The following is a 19,606-nucleotide window of genomic DNA, read 5'->3' on the forward strand; positions in this document are numbered from 1 at the left end:
CAGGAGCAGATGTGGGTGCACTGTTCAGAGAGAGCTTGCAGGAAGCACAGAGCACAGTGCAGTGTTTGTGGCATCCCCTTTGGGGTGATCTCTGTTTTATTGTTTTTGAGCCTGGTAAAAGAGATGGAGACGAAAGATGAACGTGGGTTGACACGAGCTGCAGTGCCTTATCTGGTTTAAATCAGGCAGCTGAGCAACCTCCCAGTGGTAGGATTTGCTTCTGTAACTTTTTGTGTCTGCTAGTCAGCAGTGATGTGACAGAGGCTGTGTCTGTGATCAGTAGAGCAGCCTGCAGAGGGCAGGCTCGAGCAGTGGCTCGAGCAGGGTGAGATGGATTGCCTGCCGGCTCTTCTTGATCTACAGGTGTTTTGGTGCCTCCTGGACACGTAACTGAAGCAGGAGTGCTCCCCTCTGCGGGCAAGAGATGGATGCCCTGACTGGTAATGAAGAGCAGTAAGCACAGGCAGGTGGCAGAATGCTGCAGGGACAAAGCGTGTGGCTTTCATATCAATTTCTTCATCGGGAAGCTGACACAACTGCTGTTTGGATGCCTTTAAAAGGCCTGGAAGTAACAGCAGCAAAGCAGGGACGCTCCTGGTTCCTGCCCTCTGAACAATGCTGCTGGGGGCTCTTCAGCCTGGTGAATTTATTTGGGTGTTCATCCGCGGTGGCACCCAAAGAATGGGTGAAAATTTGGAGCTGCATTGTCAGAGCTGTTTGTGGCTGGTGGGTCTGAGATGGCAGTGGGAAGTGGTAGGGGTGTTTCCATTGCTGTGGTACTGCTACTGGTTATTGCACTTAATTTTACCACGTATTCAGAGTTGCAAAGCACTTTTGCAAGGAGAGGAACTAAAATTAGTTTGGGTTTTTTTTTTGTTTTGTTTTTATTTGAATAAACTCCTCCAGCTCCGTTTGGCTGCAATGTACCTTTAAGCACCCGTGAATGGAGCTATGTATCTGCTGAGCATCTTTCCACACAGCCACGGGAAACTGATTTCACAGAAAGGCCAGGGCAAACTGGGAGGAAAATTGCTGCTGTTTCCCAAAGGATCAGCAGGGAGCCCCTGTCTGTCTGTGGGTACCTAATAGTGGAATTGCTGAGATGAACCTCTTCATGTAAAGCTCTCTTTGTGCGTAAGTCAAAAACAGCAGACCAGCAGGGAGGGCTCTAGGAAAGCACAACTCTGTTACTGCTATATTCAATTAATACAGGAAAGATAACGCCAATAAAGTCATGATTAAAATGTCTAAGTCCATTCTTGCATGAGCAAAGTGGTGGTGAGAAGCCTTGTCAGGAGTCAGAATGCATAGGAAAATGAAGTAATGGTTTCAGCTTTGCTTTATGTCTTTTTCCCCAGCGTTAAGAAGAAAAAAATAATTGTAGTTATTTCATTTTAAACCAGTGCTGAAAGTACTTCATAAAGAAAAGGGTTCACCTTGTCCAGATCTTCTGGGGATACCTTAAATTGATGGGGTTTTGAACTGAAATTAAAGTCTTGATGCAGGACTTTCAGAGTTACATTCCAATGAATCCAATCTTCTTAGTATTGAGAAAATGTCCAGAATCTCACTGAAATCAAATAAAGGGAGGAAGATGTTTAGAATTTTAATAACTGCAATGAGCAAATGCATCTCCCTGTATGGCTGCTAAAGAAGATAGGGAATCTGGACGTGTTTATTGAAATACAGGAGATAAAAGAAATGGAGAAGATTATAGAGAACAGGCATGGACATGAAATGTATTTTAAAAGAGGAGAAATGATGTCAGTTAAGTAACAGATCAAAAAAAAAAAAACATGTAAGAAAGTTAAAAACCTCAGTGCTACTCACTTATTAGTGCATGTTTTTGTTGCCAAGACTTGTTTGGTTCGGGCTTCAAAAGGAGAAGTCGCTGCAGTTGTAATGGCAAAGGCAAACAGGTGGTAGATGGCAGTTCAGGCTGGAGGGATTCCCAGTGCTCCCGCTTTGAGCAGTGCTTACAGGGCTTTCTGGCTTGGGAAGGTGTGGGAAGTTTTGGTCTGGATGACTTCTGATTTCTTTTCATGGTCAAATTCACATGGATTCCATTTTCCACGTAGCAGTCAGGCGCCCCTGGGCCTGCACAGCGCTGCAGTGCAGCTTGGAGCTGAGTGAGGCAGCAGTGGAACCTCTCCGAAGGCCCTGTTTGGTGGGGAGAGGGGAGAGTGTAACGTCTTACAATAGAGTTTGCTCCTTGTCAGTTGATGTTTTCCTCTTTTGCACTGGCAGTGTGCTGTCTGGAACAGCAAGCGGACTAAGATGAAATGTTGAAAGTCTGGATCTCAAAGCAACAGCCGTGCCTTTCTGCCCGAGGTGTTATTGGGCACGTGGTCAGAAGTCCACCTTTCCCTTCCGCCCATGTTAGCACGCTCCATGCCTGTGTGTGTAATTCAGTGCACGAGACACAAGCAGCCACGTAACTGCCGTGCGTCCGGCTCCCATCGCAGCGCTGTGCCTGCCTGGGGCTGTGACAGAAAGATGACAGCAAACGTGGTGTGATCCTGGAATTGGTACTTACAGCCCTCTGCCGCGGGGACAGCGTCAGAGAGTGAACTTTGTCCTTTCATCCGAGCACAGCAGAAGTCTGTCTCTCCTCCTTACCGCATCTCAGCTGTCTTTGTGAGGGAAGATGTTGACGTTTGGTACGGGGACGTTAGGAGTATTTGAGTAAAGGCAAACAAATGTGAAATATGTCATTGGTGGTATGGGTTGCCCAAAGAATCATTTAACGGCCGTGAAAAATGTGTCAGAGATTTCCAAAGGCATTTAGGAGATGCTGATGCCCATTTGCTGTTAATGCTAATGAGAAGTGAGTGTCCAAATCACTTGGACGGGTTTTGGAAAGTCTCAGCTAGATTCATTTCTTCCTGGAGGAAATTACATTTGACAGGAGGCTTCTGATGCGGGGAGAGAAGGGCACTGGGGGCTGCTGTTGGAATTCATTGTATTTCGGTTCAGAACTCTGCCAAATGTGCAGCAGATACAGATGCTGATATCCACACCTCTATTCTGCTGTCAGCTGACATAATATCCTTTATTTTTCTGCGTGCTGCGTATGCTGTTAAATTAGATAGACGTATTTGCAAGGTGAATGACAAGTGTAATTGGCTATAAATGCTCCATTTAGAGAGATTGCAAACTATGTTTAAGTTACACCCAAATGCACCTGTACTTGAGATGCGGAGTCATTCAGCTCCCACGGCACCTTCATTACATCCATACTTCATCCTCCCACACAAATAGATTCTGAGGAAAATAATTTCTCCCCAAATGTGCATCTGCTGCAAATTATCCTGGCATCATTACACATGCAGGCATAGCGAGCACGGATCTCTCGAGCCGTGTGTTGGTGCTGCTGGAAAGATGACACCTACTTCTGGAAGACAAGGAAGGCTCGAATTAAAGGTGGGCAGCTTTTATCTCGGCAGCCAGAAAGCTTACAGGTTTCAAGTTCCCAATTCCTCTTCTCTGTTTCTTCATTACATTAAGTAGGAGTTGGGTGCTGATGGGGAGCAGACGGGGCCAAGGCAATTTTAGTGTGGTTTTTCTCTTTTTGTCTCAAGTGGTCTGTATTCTCTGCTTTAATACAGAGTAGTCCCGAGGCTGCTGCATGTTTCCCATGCTCTTTCAAACCACATCTGGTCTGCACGGCTGTTGGACACTCAAAGAAAAGAGAGCTGAATAAAAGCAACTGCTCAGTGAATGCAGTATGGGTTGTGGGTGGAGGTGTGTCTGACCTGCAGACTGTTGCTATTCAAGTGCTGTCTGACCGATACCTGAGTCACAGTGGCAGTCGCTCCATTCAGCCCTGCCCAAGAAGGCTGTGAGGTGTCTTTAGCTGTACAAACTACTTGCATTCTTCAAACTTCATACAGCTTGGGCCATGTTTTAGAAAGCAAATGGAAGTTCAGATGCAAGGAGTCTTTTGGAGAGCCCAGTGCTTGTCCTGTCACGTTCAGCAAATGTGCATGTTGGGCATCAGCAGGGCCTCGGGTGGGTGCCTGGTAAGCAGGAGAGGCAGAGCCCTGTTTGGGGGACGTTCTGCTCTCCCGTGATACAGGGAACTTCTTTCCTTCAGTGCCAGACTTTCTTTTTGAATCTCCCCCAAAGTAGTGTGCAGTGTTACACATTGCTGTGCTAGTGGCTGTGTGTAATTCATGACTTTATGGCTCCCAAAAGCTACAGTCTTCAACCTTAATCCACCTTTTGCATTGGTCACCATGCTACATCTCTTGAAAGCCTTTGTGACGTGGGGACTGCAATTCTTACAGCCAATTCTACACTGAAACTAACTTTTATCAGGGAGATGGGATGTTTAAAAAAAAATAAACTGTTCATCATTGAAAACTGGAAACATAGAAATCTAACAAGCCAGATTGTGACTTCCACTGCAGAGCTGTTAATGCAGCTGTTTATGCAGAGAATAGCTCGGCAAGGATGGACATTTGCTGCTGCTCGTGCTTCAAAGAGCCTGTACCGAGATGCCAGTGCTGCAGCCAGGCAGTTTGGGTTCCTGCTTGAACAGCTGTGTGCCTTGTTCTCCTCTGGAGTGTGGTGTCACAGTACTGCTGTCTTTGTGTTCAGAACCCCAGGGAGTGGGAACAGGATAAAAAAAAATGAAAAAAAACCAAAGCAAATGCAAAATCTCTGCATTTGGGGCCTTTTGTTTCTATGTATCCTTAGAGCATATGGGGGGACGCTGGTTTATTCCTGGCTGGGATATGTTATAGATCTGCTTCCAATGAAATGCAACTCCTTTTTCTATTCTTCAGCGTTCTGCCAACGGCTTAAGATGAACAGAGTATCTGCATACCTGCAGCCTAAAATTACACACTGACTTTGCTGTCCCAGAACCAGCAGGTCCTGCACTGCTGCATGGGCTGTCCCAGGCAGAGGGGCTTTGCTTCTGTTTTTGCTGAATTTCCTGAGGTTCCTGTGGGCCCCTTTCTCCAGCCTGCTCAGGGCCCTCGATGGAGTCCAGGTGTAGCTCCCACACCTGGGATCTTGGGGAAATAAACATGCGTGAGTGAAAACACCTGCATACTGAAACAAGTACAACAGAACAGGAAAAAAAAAGCTTTTCCATCCCATTGTAATTTGCAGAATCCTGGTCTGCCTGCAGTTACACCGCTACCAATAGGCACAAGGTCATGTTAACTGTTTGAGCAGATGCTGACAGTGTTAGAAACACCCAGCTACTGCACATGAAGCCCAATTAACTGGCCTCATGTGTTAGAAAATCCCCAAGCAGCAGCACCTCCTGTTCTTTGCCTGGGGAGAGAGGTGTGTGGGCTGTGTTCAGGGTTAGGGCTTTACTCTCCTGTACCTTTCTGTAGACCTCCTACCCACGTGATAGGAGATGCGGTGCTACATAACAGTGTAAGAGAAGGATGCCTGTCTGATGGTTTTCTTTAAGCCAGGTCTAATTACCCTATCTGGATCAGTGCCTCTTCCTCCTTACTTTCAGGGAGTATTTTTAAACCAGGAACTCTGAAAAGCTCTGGGGAGCTTGGCTTGTAGAGTCTCAGATGGAAGGGATGTAGGGTCTGCCTTGTGAGGAGGCTGGCAGCTATTCTTAAGGTGTTTAAAGGTGTTTAGCTCTAATCCATAATAATGAGATATCTTCTTATCCAACTGAAGTGCAACATCTCCTAACAGCTTTCTGCCTTCTTTTGAAAACCTACGTATTAAATTACTATGAGACAATAGTTTCTAAAAGGCATTCTCCTAACCTTAGTTTCTTCCCTAAATTGAATGAATCTAGTGAAGTGTCTCTTAGAAACAAATCTTTTTTAAACCTGCACTCTATTCTTCTTAACCTCTCTGCCCTAAACAATTTCTGAGACAAGATGAATACCAGCCTGTGAAGATCATAGCTACATATATTCTACTTAAGCATTCACTTGGCTGGTAGCCTGGAATAAGTCACTTTTGAGGGTTAAACAACTTCTGGGCTATGGATGGGACTTCATTATGCAATGTGTGAGTGGTTATTACTGTAAGCTGGTCGCTGAGGTACAGCTGCTGTGTTTGCTGCACAGCAAGTGCAGTCTCTGGGCTGGTAACCCTGCTGCAAAACCTCCTGTCTGAAATGTGGATGGAACAAGTGGGTTGGCTCTCTCCCACGGGAACCTTCTGCGCCTTGCACTATTTTTTATAATGTATTGTTCTAACTTCTTGCTGCTAGAAAATGTAGGAAAATAAGGCTTTTGTTCTTTGTAAGGATTATATCCTTGCTTTGAGACTCTTTGAATAGATAATGCTAACTTAAAGATGGTGTGGGCTACTAGCACTGCTGAGAATCAGACTAAGAGTGACAAAACTTTGAAATCAGGGGCTTCCCGTTTGTATCTCAGCTGTCCTCAGGGCTCCTGAGCTCTGCTGAGGTGACCAGGGCGGGTGTTCTGCTGTAAGTGTGTTGCATGGAATGATTTTCTCCTCCCAGCGTACTCTCCTGAGTGCATTGGGCTGTTCAGATGGACAAGAATTGGGGATTTCCTCCTGCTTTGGGAGTACTCTGAGCTGAAGCTTTCATTGGATTCCTTTTAACAGCCAAAGCCTGTTATGGTCTGTCAACAAAGGCTTATTTGAAAAGGGCTAAGAAGTAATAGGAGCAGGACAACGAACAATCTTACTATTTCTTCTGCTGATAGAAAGTTATCTAACAAGGTAGATAAGAAGGGGTTTCTAGCTAAACTTATCCTACAGTGGGAATAGAAACTTGCATTGTTGGTTTGGACTTGTACAATGGGGGGAATTGCTTTGTCATGTTCAAAGAAGTACCAAAATATTAAAGGTTCCAAACATTCTTGCTGGAACGTTAAACGTCTGTGTCCTAGAAAACTCACTAAACCAGGTAACTGCTTTTTGGGCCTGTCTGAAGCACTTAGGTCTGCTGGCTGTGGTTTGAAATCCCAGTGAAACGCACAGTCATCTTGGATTAAGAGTTAAACTCACCTTTATTGCGTGCTTGGAGTCAGATGGGATGGATAGTGACATGGTTTGGATCACTCTCCTTGCACAACATGTAACACTCATGCATCTGGTTGAAATTCAGAGTGGAATACGATAGCCAGCTGCATTCTACCCTATGTGTAGCTTTTATAGCTGAACCTTGCTCCAACCTGTGGCATTTTCATGTAAGCTGTGTACCTCTCAATGAACTAATGTGAATGCTGAGTAGATATTCATACTGGCAGGGTTGCTGCATCCTGCTTGCTTTCAAATACCCACATCCTTACAGGGAACACCTGTCCTAGCTAACGTGATGGGGCAGTCCTTCTTCCTCTGCATTTGGAATAAGCCCCAAAGTCAGTGACCCAATGCTTCCAGGTGTTGCCAAGTTCTTTCAGGATTGATGCTACAAAGCAGTGTTTTACTGCTCTGCTCTCAGGGCTTCGCTCATAAATGTGCTTAACCTTCTATGTAACACAAATGAATGGTTAATTCAGCCAGTGCTCACTTTCTGCATGTAAATAATGATCTGGAGGGGTGCTGATAGTCCATTCAAAAGGGATTGTGTAATGTAGAGAAATCTGCTCCTATATAAGTGCTCCTGCAGCGACTCTCCTGCATACACGGTGACTGCCAGTTCTGTTCTGTGCACTGAAATCCATTGGGCTTCCTGTTTTCCAGCCTTCAGAATGGCACCATACTGCAGCCCCCCTTCACTTGCCTTTGCTGCAGCATGAAAGCCTTTTTGACACACCTGTACTTAACTCTTTTAGGACAGCTTACAGAGATTGCTAGATCCTTTGTAACCTGCCCCTGGAGATGCTGCATAACTTAAATCATCAAGTTATTCTTGCAAACAGTTCTCCCGTTTCATTTTAATACTTCAAAGAGTTACTGGACCTCATAATATTGATCTATTCACTTCCTGCCCTTTTATAGCTGCCTGTATAATTTCTGATCTTTAAATCTGACAGCTGTGTCCCCAAGATGACTGTTCTTAATGTTTAAATGATTGCTACCTTCCATCAAAAGATCCAGCATTAAAACAGGAAATACAGTGCAAAAGCAATAAAACAGTATGACTATGGATTAATTTCAGGCTACCCTTTAAGTACAAAACCAATATGGGGAATATAACTCAGTGTTTAGGTAAAACGGAATCGAAGTTCTCTAAGTGCTTACAAGAAATCACCTGGAAACAGTGCCAGCTGGGAGTAAAAGCTCCCAATTTCATACATTCCATGTATATGAAACTGCATACAAGAGGCTGTATCAGACAACTAGTGGTTTATGCTCTCATGTAGATATCACAAAGACATACAGGATTATGAGAGTGCTGGAAACAGCAATAATGTGCTAGGTCTTTCACTAATGCTGTTCCCTCTTTGTTGGGTAACACAGTCCTCAGATTTTCTTTTTTCTTTTTAGTAGGTCTGTGTTTTCATGCTAAAACACTGAATATAGTTTTGGGGCATAACTTCATATAAATGCAAAAAAAAAAAAAAACAATCCCTGCTTCTCTCCTTGCTGTTCCTTTAGACCACCAGAGAAACTGCTAATGCAATTTTAATTCATAGCTTTATTTTTTTCTCAAGCCCTGGGACTCAGATAAAGTGCTTTCAGACAGTGGTTGGACCACATCTTTAAAAAAGCTGTAAGAGATCTCTGCTCTCTGATACAAAACCTGTGCTATCCAGCTCTGCAGCCTAATCAAGCTTGGAAGCTGCTGATTTGTTAAGAGGGTAACTATGCATGCAGTGACCCTGTAGGTCACATCACATCTTCATGAGGCCTCTAGGGGCTATGGCAGGCCAAGTTTCCAGATTTCCCTCAATTCCTGTCCCTTCCTTGTCCCCTGGAGCAATCCCTCAGGCATGGAGGGATCTTAAACCAATGCCAGCTGCACCCACCATGCACAGGGATAGTTAACTTCCCTGCCAGCACTGCAATCCGCACTGAAGCAATAAGAGCCACTCTCTCTGGATCTGTTAAGAGCAGCAGCCCTGCTGAACGTGCTTCCTGGAGCCTCTGGCTTTCAACCTGACGTATTTATCCAGTTCTTTGTTAGCACACATAGCGAAGAAGCAGTTATCCAGCTTTGTCTGTTTGCTCCTAGAGCAAATGTCAGGTGACTTTGAGCCATCTATCTTTTATGAGGAAAGCAGGTGTGGAAATCAAGTCTAGCAGTTTTTGAATCTAGACAGGCCTGAAGAGCCTGAGCTTCTAAATTTCTGTGCTGCGAGGCAGATGGTTTTTAAGAGTTTCCTTACTTACCTGATGGTAAAATCTCTAGACAAGTGATAAATAACTGCTTGTCTTGCATCTGTCGTTCAAAATATGCTTGGGTTGTTTATTACTTGTGTAGACAGAGTGTGTTAGGTGCATGCATTTGATGGGACCATGTTATGTGCTTCTGATGCTTATATTCTATGCAAAGGAATGAGATGTGAACGGTTTGTGTTCGCACAGTACATTTTTTCTTCATTCTTTTCCTTCCTGTTTGCTTTCCAGCACGTATGACCTCTCTGCGCTTCCCCTCTCCCTCTCTTTTTACCCCATGCTGTCAAAGCTGCACTACCTATGCAGAGAAATGCTTCTTTGAGGGCAGAAAAGTGAATGATCGTAATTCCAAATTAGGTTTCAGGTCAATATCTGTTGAAATACCTCCTGAGTTATCTTTTTTCAGAGAAACACCTAGTGAGTCTGGGTTATAATTGTGTTATATCTAGTTACATGTAACTATAGATTTAAAAATATAGCTATGAATGGTTATTTTAGAGCACAGGCATTCAGGGCCAGGCAGGAGGGCCTCTGAGAACCCGGTGGGGCTGTGGGTGTCCCTGTGCATTGCACGGAGTTGGACTAGATGGACTTTAAGGGTCCCTTCCAGCTCAAAGGGTTCTGTGATTTCTGAAATTGAAAGTACAAGTAGTGGAACAATGTAGGGAATTTTCAAACCATCAGCCATATAAAGTGTAACTTTATGGCTGGGTCTGTTCTTTAAAGCTGCCAAGAATCTTCTGGAAGTTCTCAGTAATCTCTGCTATCAGATTTACAGCCCCCCTCACCCCCTCAATTCCCACATAATCTTGAGGTTAATTTCTTTTATGCAACACATTTGTGATATGTAAAGATAAGAAAAATGCAAGAGGAGTATCTCATTTCTAGGACATTGGGGCTGGAAGTTCTGTTGCAGCACAACCAGAGCATGAATGTAGTTTTTCAGGAGTACTGGATGGGAATTTCTGTAGTACAAAAAGGAGTGAATTTCAGAGGCTCTCCCTTGTAAAGAGAGTGAGTTCACTGAGATTATCAAATGTGAAGGTGAATCTAGCAATTCACCTTGGAAAAGCTGGTTCAGAAGCAGCAGCTGTGAAGCAGAGTCAATCTGCAGAGCGATGTCACTGACCCTACCTACAGCTTGAGGTATTGGTGGCCACTGAAGTTCTGTAGGAAACAAACCCTGCCTGCAGAAATGCAGCGTATGGCAAGGAAAGCCAGCTTCATAAAAGCTGTTCTCATAAAAGCAGGCTCCTTGTTTCATTTTCCAATGGTCCACCTTCCTGGAAGGGCTTTCACTAAAGCAGTGCAAAGGGATTGTGTGCATGGCATCATGCAACAGCAGCCTTTTCCCACCTGCAGCCCTTGGTTTTGCCCTCTCCTTGTGGCATCAGGAGTCAGTCTGCTACGGCAGATGCTAAGTCTCAGTTGTGTACCTGTCTGAACTACTGAAAGCTCCTCAAAAGTAGTTCTTATTAGGGCAGACTGGCAAAATGAAGTGTTGTTTATGTCTCAGCTGACTTATTAAAAACGAGGTGTTGTTGGGGCTGCTCTGGTGTTGTCAATCTAGTGTGATACAAAACATGAAAAATGTGCTTTGCCTTGCTGCTGTCAGGGTAGTTGGATGAGAAGGGTGATTTGCCAGCTTGGCTCCCTACCTTCCATGTGTAATCTGCCACGTGAAAAGCTGCTGGTAGTGCCAGGATGGTGCTAAGCCATAGTAGGTCATTTTTCTTCCTTGTCCTATTGGCAGGAGAAGCTTTTGCACAGGAACTGCCGCTTTAACCTTCAGTTTGCAAGAACAAAAGTTGTAGCCTTTAGAGAGGGAGGAAAGGGGACCTGTTCTCATCTCGTGAGGGCAGAAAGTTGCACCTCCAGAAAGCAAACAGAAAATTATGTAAATGCTCTGCCATGGTTGTGGCCACTTGCTATCTCACCAGCTTGTCTTATCTTTCTCCTTTTTACTTTTTCCTATCACTCTTTAACATGCTAGGGAACGTTCTCATTTCTTTCTGAGAATGGGATGAGGGGAGGCAAACAACAGAGCAGAAAACATGGTCACATTCTCCATCAAATGAGTTTTAGGTGCCAAGCAATAATGTGGTGTCAAAATTCTTAGCAATGAAGCATTAGGATGGTGCATCTCAATTTGTTTCAGTTCTCTAGAACCTGTAAGGAAATCTACCACTTCAGATCCCATCATGAAATAATGGCATCGTGCCTTTCTTCCTCCTCTTCTGCTTCCCTCTGTGTTCCCCTGTGAGACATCAGGCAGCTTTGAGTAACCAGAGCTTTCATTCATTCATGGAATGACATTGCTGGGGAGATGTTTAAAAACAAGCAGGAGGCAGGCCTGGAGTCATTCTCAGCCCACCCTCCTTGTGATTGGTGGGAAGGGGAATATGGCTGCCCCGTGCCATTTTTGCAGCCATCCCTACTAACTTCAGTCCCTTCCTGGGCAGGTGAGGATCCGTAGCCTGTAGTGCTCTGGGTAAGAACGAGTTGTTTTTGATTAAAGCTGTGGTATGTTGGTAAACCAGCAGTGGATGAGGGACAGCTCGAAACATTCAGATCCTCCAGGACTAGATAAGCATAATTGCATATTTAGAATTAGTAAAACTGCAAGGATCAAAGCAATCTCCTGGATAGAGGACTAGATCAAAGGAGAGACTTTATAAGAAGAAAACATGGATGTTAAGTTCTCCGTCTGCACTCTATAAATACAAGATGCCAGCGGTAAAGAGGATATAGGAAGAAAGGGAGCATTTACACGTTTCTCAGCAGGAAATAATTTGGTGTCTGACTCGTTAGATTTTAAATTATGATAAAATAACAAGCACAGAATTCCAGCAGAGGGAAGATTGTCCTTTTAAAAGCTGAGTTTGAGTCCTTATTAGGAAATAGGATAAAATCACAACTTCTTCCATAAATTTACATAAAAGAGCAATATTGTGTTGCTCTGCTTGGAGAACAGATGCTACCTGACTAAACAGCAAACTGCAACGTATCCAAAAATCTATCAAGAAAAGACTGTTACTTGGTTTCACTTAAATCACTCTCTGACATTCAGATGGAATCAGAGAATACAGATCTCTATTCAAGCACTGTAGAACCAGCAAAGTGCATGGCAGATAGAAAACGTGACTGCTGCTCGTTGTGCATGTGGCTATTAACAGCATTTAGCATTCTGGATGAAAAATGATGACAGTCAGCTCCGGTTTGCCTTGTCTTCTGAAAGAGGGATGCTGGCTTTTAATACTGGTCAGTCTGATCCTGACTGCAGGCGTGGTTGTCCTGCGTGCACTGACCGTTCTATTTTGGCCTGGGTGGAGGTGGCAGGCAGTGGAGCTGGAAGTGAGAGGTGAGCTGCAAACTGGGAGTAGAGGCATCTCCAGAGTCTGTGTGCTGTGCTATGAACTGCCTTGTCATTTCCTCAGGGATCAGACTCCCACGCTGACATGTGCATCCTGCTGCAAGGAACGCTAATGAGCAAACACTCCTTCGGTTAAATGAGATGTTTCAGAAGGTTATAAAAGCAGATTTCTGGGAATCAGAAAATAAGCTGAGCAGCAGCGAATGCGAGAAGAAAGTGCGGATTGTAAATGCCTGTACACACAGGCTGTCCTTCCCTCACTTAGTGCGCTGTGTGTGTGGATCAGCACGCATTCAGAGGATTAGGAAGGCATCTCAGAGGATCTTCATGGCAGACTGTGAATCTGACCCCTCAGGCCCATCCTGTGGCTTGACAGTGAAAATATGGAAGCCTGGAGAAAGCATCCAGGTCTTAGGAAAGGAATGGGCTTAACTTTTGTGAAGGGGCATTTGGAACGTGGCAGCGTTAATGTTACCTCATGCTACAACTGTGTTTTTCCTCCTGAGGCTTTCCTTAATTGCACCTTGGATATGAGACAGGAAAGAAGCATCCAAAAGAAAAGCCAGCACTACCATGCTTGGCTTCTCTTTTCTGATCAGATAAAGCTTTGAGGAAAGAAAACATCTTTCATCATACTCTGCTGTTTTTCCAAATTCTGAAATCAGTTAACTGCCAAGTGCTTTCTAATCCGACCAAATCAATTTGCAAACTTTCATTAATACTATCAGGTAATCTGCAAGCTGTTTACCCCCTGCCTTATTGGAAGGGCCATTAATACACAGGATAATGGATACCTCAGGGAAAGCAGACATTAAGTTAATAATTAATGATTACAGAAGCTTTAAGGCAACTGAACACATTTACCTTTGTGAAGATATTGAAATTGCATTACTCTCATTTTAGCTATCTCCCTGCAGTTGGTGCTCAGCGCCGGATTGGAGCCTCGCTGCAGACTAGAAGCTTAGAAGCTTTTACCCTGAATTGCAGCATCTGTAATGTTCTTGAGAACTGCCAGGCTTGTCCCTGCTATGCTGTTATCAGCTTGTGCTCGTATCGGGGGAACGGGGATGGGGCTGATTCTTCAACAGGCTCTGCTGCTGCTTGTACCACTGGAGCCTGCTGTGTGTGCATGGCAGGTGCTGAGCACAGGATGGGGGGAATTGATGGGATGCAAAGTGCTGATGCCTTCTCTGTCTTCAGAGGGCACTGCAGGATAGTGCAACCTCAGAACAGGCTCTGTGTGCAGGAGGCATGGGGTGGGTCCTGTGAGGGACATAAAACTCAAATAGCAGCCTTGGTTTTCAGCTAGCCAGTTATTAACATGGAAGGAGCCTCTCACAGGCTTGGTTATAGAGATCCTACCCAGCCTTAATGCAAAAGAAAAATCTCATAATCTGTGCTCTATCCATAAGTTGGAAGAAGCAGGATGTTGGTTGTCAGTTCTTGCAGGTGTGGTATGAATGTTTTATTTCTGCAATTCAGTATGTACACAGTCTGTGTAAAGGAATGGTTTGTTGTGTGTGTTCATCTAAAAATCTCAGTTTTTCTTTGATATTTTCCTCTAAGCTTTTCTTCCCTTCCTTCTGCACCATTCACGTTTTCATAACTACCTCCTGCAGTCCAGGCTCCACTTCCACGTGTACCCAGTTCTCTCATCTCACATGTGCTGCTTCTGAAGTTTCCTCTGTGTATGCTGCGTTGTGCTGATCTTGTCCCATTTCCCTCCTGGAGCAGTGGTGCTTGTTCCAGGTCTGTTTGAGGTCAGCATGCAGGTTGTGTCTGGCACTGCCATTGTCTTCTGGACAACACTGAACATATGCCTGTGCTGCAAGAATCATGGGGCATTTGGGCAGGAAGGCTTCAGCACAGACATCTACAAATGTAAGGGAAAACCGATTTGGGTGTAAGACGTGGATTTGTAACCCTTTGGGTGATTTTCAGAACGTAAGCATAGTACCATCATCCCCATCACCATACTTGGGTGAATTTTTGCCAAGTATTAGGATGTCTAAAATTACACTGGACAGATCCCCCAAGCAGAGGTCAGCCCTGATTTATGACTCTTCAATTCTGAAGAGTCTGGCTGGAGTATGTGCTTAGTTCTTGCACCCACTGTTATCCACTCAGAGCCTCTTCTCTCTGGGTGTGAGAATAGCAGCTCAGAGCTTGCTGGCTTTCATCCAGCCTCCTAGAGATAGGCCTTATCTGGCTCCAAGGTGTAATTTGGTTGAAGCTGTCCTTCCTTACTCATCAATTTCAATGATGTTAACGTGGTGCTTAAGCTAGTTCTTTTATTAAGTTTCAGAGGTTTTGTATTCCACAATCCAATTTTGCATTATTGATAAAGTCTTGAGCAGGGGATTACTTGAGATGTAAGCTTTCTGGCGCATTAGTCATACCTGAGTTGTGTTTTTCAGAGGAAGCTGTCTCTTATTTAGGCCAGTTACTTGCCTGCCTGGCAGCTTCTGTTCCTGTGCAGCACCGGGGTTGCTAACTCCAGGCGTAATTGTAGGCTCATGTTGTCAGCCCGCAGCAAGGGAGTCAGCACTGACAGCTCTGCGAGTGGGGGCTGTGGCCTTGCCCACAGGCGGTACAGGAGCAGGTCCAGAGCACAGCCAGGGTCAGCCACAGCCTGGAAATTGCTAGACAGGTTCATAACAGTCCCTTTGAGTATAGAGCTGCTTGTCCTAAACTACACACCTGTTCCTTGGGGGCTTTGCAGCCTTGGAACTGCAGTGACTTTTGTGTAATGCTTATTTGTAAATCTAAGAGAATGTTAAAAAAGAATTTTTTTAAACCCAGATTTCAGCAAGATGAACTTTAAGACACTGAAACCCATCACAGCCTCACTTACTATGTTTCCTCACTCATAGATATGCATGTGGTGGTTAAAAAACAAGACTGTGCAGTCTTGCACCAAGGCAGGGTACACCACAAAACGCAGATCTGCCATTGTGGGCTTCCTCACAAAATATCAGAAACCAGAAAACATCACCCTAATTAAAACACTTCCTCTATTTTCTGTGAAAAGAAGGCGTCTTATTCTGACACATTTATAGCTTAGAGTTTCCATGGTTAATTTCTGTATTTTTAAAACCGCTGTGGAACTGCCAGAAACAAGGTATTGACAGCTTCAGTTCTCAACTCAGAGTAGGCTTGAAACTAATTGTTGCAATGGTTCTTTCCTCTGAGGGTTTTTCAGTACAGTTTGCAGAGCTGTGCAGTGAAGTGTGACTTGTATGCAGTCTGGTTTTGCTTTCCTTAACTTGTGTATTATCACTTGGGTAGGACAGTGATGATAGAGTGATGGTACCCGAAGGACATACTCGTGTGGATGATGCACACTTCAGAACCAGTGCTTTCCTCCCTGTTCAGGTTCTTTATTACGTGCTCATTGCTGTGGTATTTCAGTGCCTTCCAGATGCACCATAAAGGCTAGAATCAAAATGCCCCTCTGCTTTTCCTCCAATCTCTCTTCTCTTACCTGGATGGAGGGGGAAAGAGGAAATCAAAAAGCCTTAAAATTGTATTTTGCTGTGCAGTGTCTTGATGGCTAGGATGGAAGCGCTCAGCTTTCCTTTGGAAACCATGGGGAAGTCTGGTGTTGATGAGACAGGGCAATCATTGAGCTGGTCCACCAGAGTTGTGTCCAGCAGACCAAGAGTGACATACCACAGAGCTGAGAGAGGTGTCTGGCTCCACAGCAGGGCCTGCCCTGGCTGCTCTACCTGTTCCCCTCTGACTTCTGTGTTCGAAACTCCCGCAGATCCCCCCTGAGCCTCTTCGAGCCTCCATTAGCTGAAGGTGGATGGGCTTATATTTCTTTCACAGTTAATATGTGTGAAGGCCTTTTGCTTTCTTCCTCCTTGCCCTAGCCTTTACTGTAGAGGGTTAGTTTTATAAGCCTTATTAGAGTCTTCATCTTGCAAAGCTCATGGGAGCTATTTGGCTTGACAAAACACCATATAAATTAGAATGGCTGTTGGCTTTGTTGCCTTCCTTACGAGACAATAGCGTTTCCAATTAGGGATTTCCTTCTCTTACATACAGAACATGGTATTTCTTTGCTATATGGCTCAATGTGCCTGTCATGTGCTGATAAGCTCTGTGTTAGACCTTTCGTCTTCTCGTGGTGTATGTGTACAGGACAAAGTGCACAATGGAATAATGGATACAGCCCCATAATCCATTGCCAATCACATACTGGCTGATACAAGAGTGTTCATTCTCCCCAGCAGCTGTGGGGATGTACAGAAAATCAGTAATGGAGATATTGGCTGCATACTGCCTGGTGTGGAATGGTTTGATGTGTGAGGCAGCCTTGTCAGGATGAGAGCTAGTAGAGCAGGGCAGGAGAGCTGTGAAATGCTGACCCCAGCTGGCTCTTTGAGGCCAGAGTGTTTCCTTAGTAAGCAGAATGCTTGATAATAATGGGGCTGCAGGGTTCCCCCCAACCCTTTACCCCCAGAAGGATACAAGAGAAACGTGAAATCTAGGCTTGTTAGAGGGAGGAAAATGCGGTCTATCAGGATAATGTGTTCTGATTTGGGGGCTGTATTTTATCTTTTAAAAGTTGGCTAGCTAAAAGGCCTGCTGGTGAAGCAGACCTTGCTGATGCATGCAGATACTGAAGGGTGGGGAAGGGTGATCACTCTCTCATACATTTCAAAAATCAGAATTGGAAATACAATTTACTCAGGGGTCCATAATACGCTCCACTAATACACGTCATACACTTGTCCTCTAGTAGTGGCCTGTGCTAAAAGCACGTAATAAAATTGCTGCTGCTGCTGTGAAGTAACAGGGTAATTACTCTGGATGAGGAGAGGGGCATAACGAAAAATCTGAACTAATAGTTAATGCCATCCCCATTAAGTTACTAGTCTTAAATACCTGGCTTACCACGTTTCTAACTTTTAGTGCTATGAAATGGCACAAATTGCAGACTTAAGAGATCATTAGAATAATACGCAATGGATTTATCTTTATAAATGGAAGTGATGCTACACAGAGCTTTTTCTTTTGTGGATAAGCAGATATAAGTGAAGACAAGAAAGACTGTGTTCCCAAACAGTCTTCCTTAAGAACAGCAAATCTGATTGTGCTGCAGAGGTGATGCTGTACGTGTGTTTAAGGCAGTGTCTTAACCTCCTTGATGTAAATAGTTCTTAAGATAAAAGATGGAGCTCTTCCGAGAATATTTTGCCATTCACTGGTGACAAATCAAGAAAATGTTTTGTGCTGATTAAGTTACTGTCAGAAGGTCAGCTGCCTCAGGGAACTGATTTAGAAGCCTCTGAAAAACGTAGGTTGATCCTAAAGAAATGCCTCTTATTTATTTCCATGGAAACTGCAACAGATGCAAAGAACACAATGACACTGTTTGAATAGAGCAAATTCTCAGCTACAAGGCAGTATTTTTCCACATAGTCACAACTATCAACTGTACATTTTTACCAGCGATGAGGAGCCTGCATGTCACTGCTGTCACTGCTGAAACGCTCCATCCAGTGCCTCACTGTGCTCACATCCACTGTTAGGTCTCCATATCTGTTCAGCAAGCGTTGATGAATGTCTGCGGGTGCCATTTTTTTCTGCAGGGAGGATCAGTTACACACCTTTGCTTCATACGCACTCCCATGTCAGATGCTGTTCTGTCAGGCTGCCACTCTGCTGCCATTGCACAGCAATGAAATGTAACAGAGTATTGGTGGGAAGGTTCAACCTCTTCTGCCTCTACACCAACATCTGCCTCTGATGTCATGGGCCAACAGTGTAAAATAGGAGGCGTTACTTCTGGAGCAGCCCTCGTGTATCACCTCTTTTTCTCCCCCACTCCGTGCATTACTCATTCAGCTCTGTACCTGCCCTGAAGATGGGAATGGGACACTGTACCCTGTAATGTTGCAGCTGTGACCCCCACACCTCTGTGGAAGCTTGAACAACAGGAAATTCTTGTGCTGGTGTGTCTACTAGCTCCATTGCAGCCCAGCTCCTGCTGAGCCCGTGTTTCAGTACAGAATGAAAAGGGAAGACAGCATGTCCCTATTGTGAAGGTTAGCTTTTGTCTGCCCTTGAGCTGGTTACGTTAATTGTAGCTATTCAGGCTTTTAGATTGCATCCAGCTTTAAGATGCAGTGAAACTGTGCAGGTTCTCATTCCAGCATGGCTGGAAAAGTGCCCTAATTACCCCAGAGTGTCTTGTTATTCCAAACAAGTCTAGAAACAATGTGCCTGCCTTCTCTGCTTCATTTCATATCTGGTAATGAGAGAATGTGCACGTCCCCCACGTCTACTTAGCTAAGTTGTCTAGAGGACAGGTCTTTCAGGTTGTAATTTCACAGAGTTACTCTGGACCTGGGTGCAAATAAAGCAGTAGCACACCCAAGTCAGCAAAGCAGTACACTAGCGACTGCTGCTCTGAGCATCTCACCTTGTGGTATGTCTTACTTGAGATACCGTTGCCTAGTAGAAGTTCATGAGACTGGCATCTGCTATCCCTGCCTTTTGCTTTCACAGTCTCTTGGGAGTTCCTATCCATTTTTTTCCTTGGAGATCCTGCAAGTCTTCGGTGACAGTGATAGGTCCCAAGGATTTGGGTCCCATCGCTGCCCAGAGAGGCTGTGGATGCCCCCTCCGTGGAGGCGTTCAAGGCTGGGCTGGATAGGGCTTGAAGCAACCTGCCCTACTGGGAGGTGTCCCTGCCTGTAGCAGGGGTTGGAACAAGATCATTTTAAGGGTTCATTCCAGCCCAAACCATTCAGTGATTTTGTGATTCTGTTATTTGGATTTGGGGTGTGGAGGCAGGAGATGGATGTAGTGATCCTTGTGGGTCCCTCCAACTTGGGGTGTTCTGTGATTCTAAGTCAAGCACTTGTACCCAGATCTGCTTGGGCTTGTGCTGTGAGCAGCTCTCACACCTATCTTGCCTTCCTGCCATCTCATGTCAGGTAAAGTAAGCATTTTTTCAGGAGTGCTAGG

General features: G+C 44.7%; 1 long non-coding RNA gene across 2 annotated transcripts in view; it reads left to right on the plus strand.

Moving 5' to 3' along the window:
* LOC121107263 overlaps positions 1 to 19,606 on the plus strand; it is a 239,851-nt gene that overhangs the window by 1,446 nt on the left and 218,799 nt on the right. The window lies entirely within an intron of this gene.

This window comes from Gallus gallus, chromosome 19 (genome assembly GCF_016699485.2).
Source record: "Gallus gallus isolate bGalGal1 chromosome 19, bGalGal1.mat.broiler.GRCg7b, whole genome shotgun sequence".
Taxonomy (NCBI): Eukaryota; Metazoa; Chordata; class Aves; order Galliformes; family Phasianidae; genus Gallus; species Gallus gallus.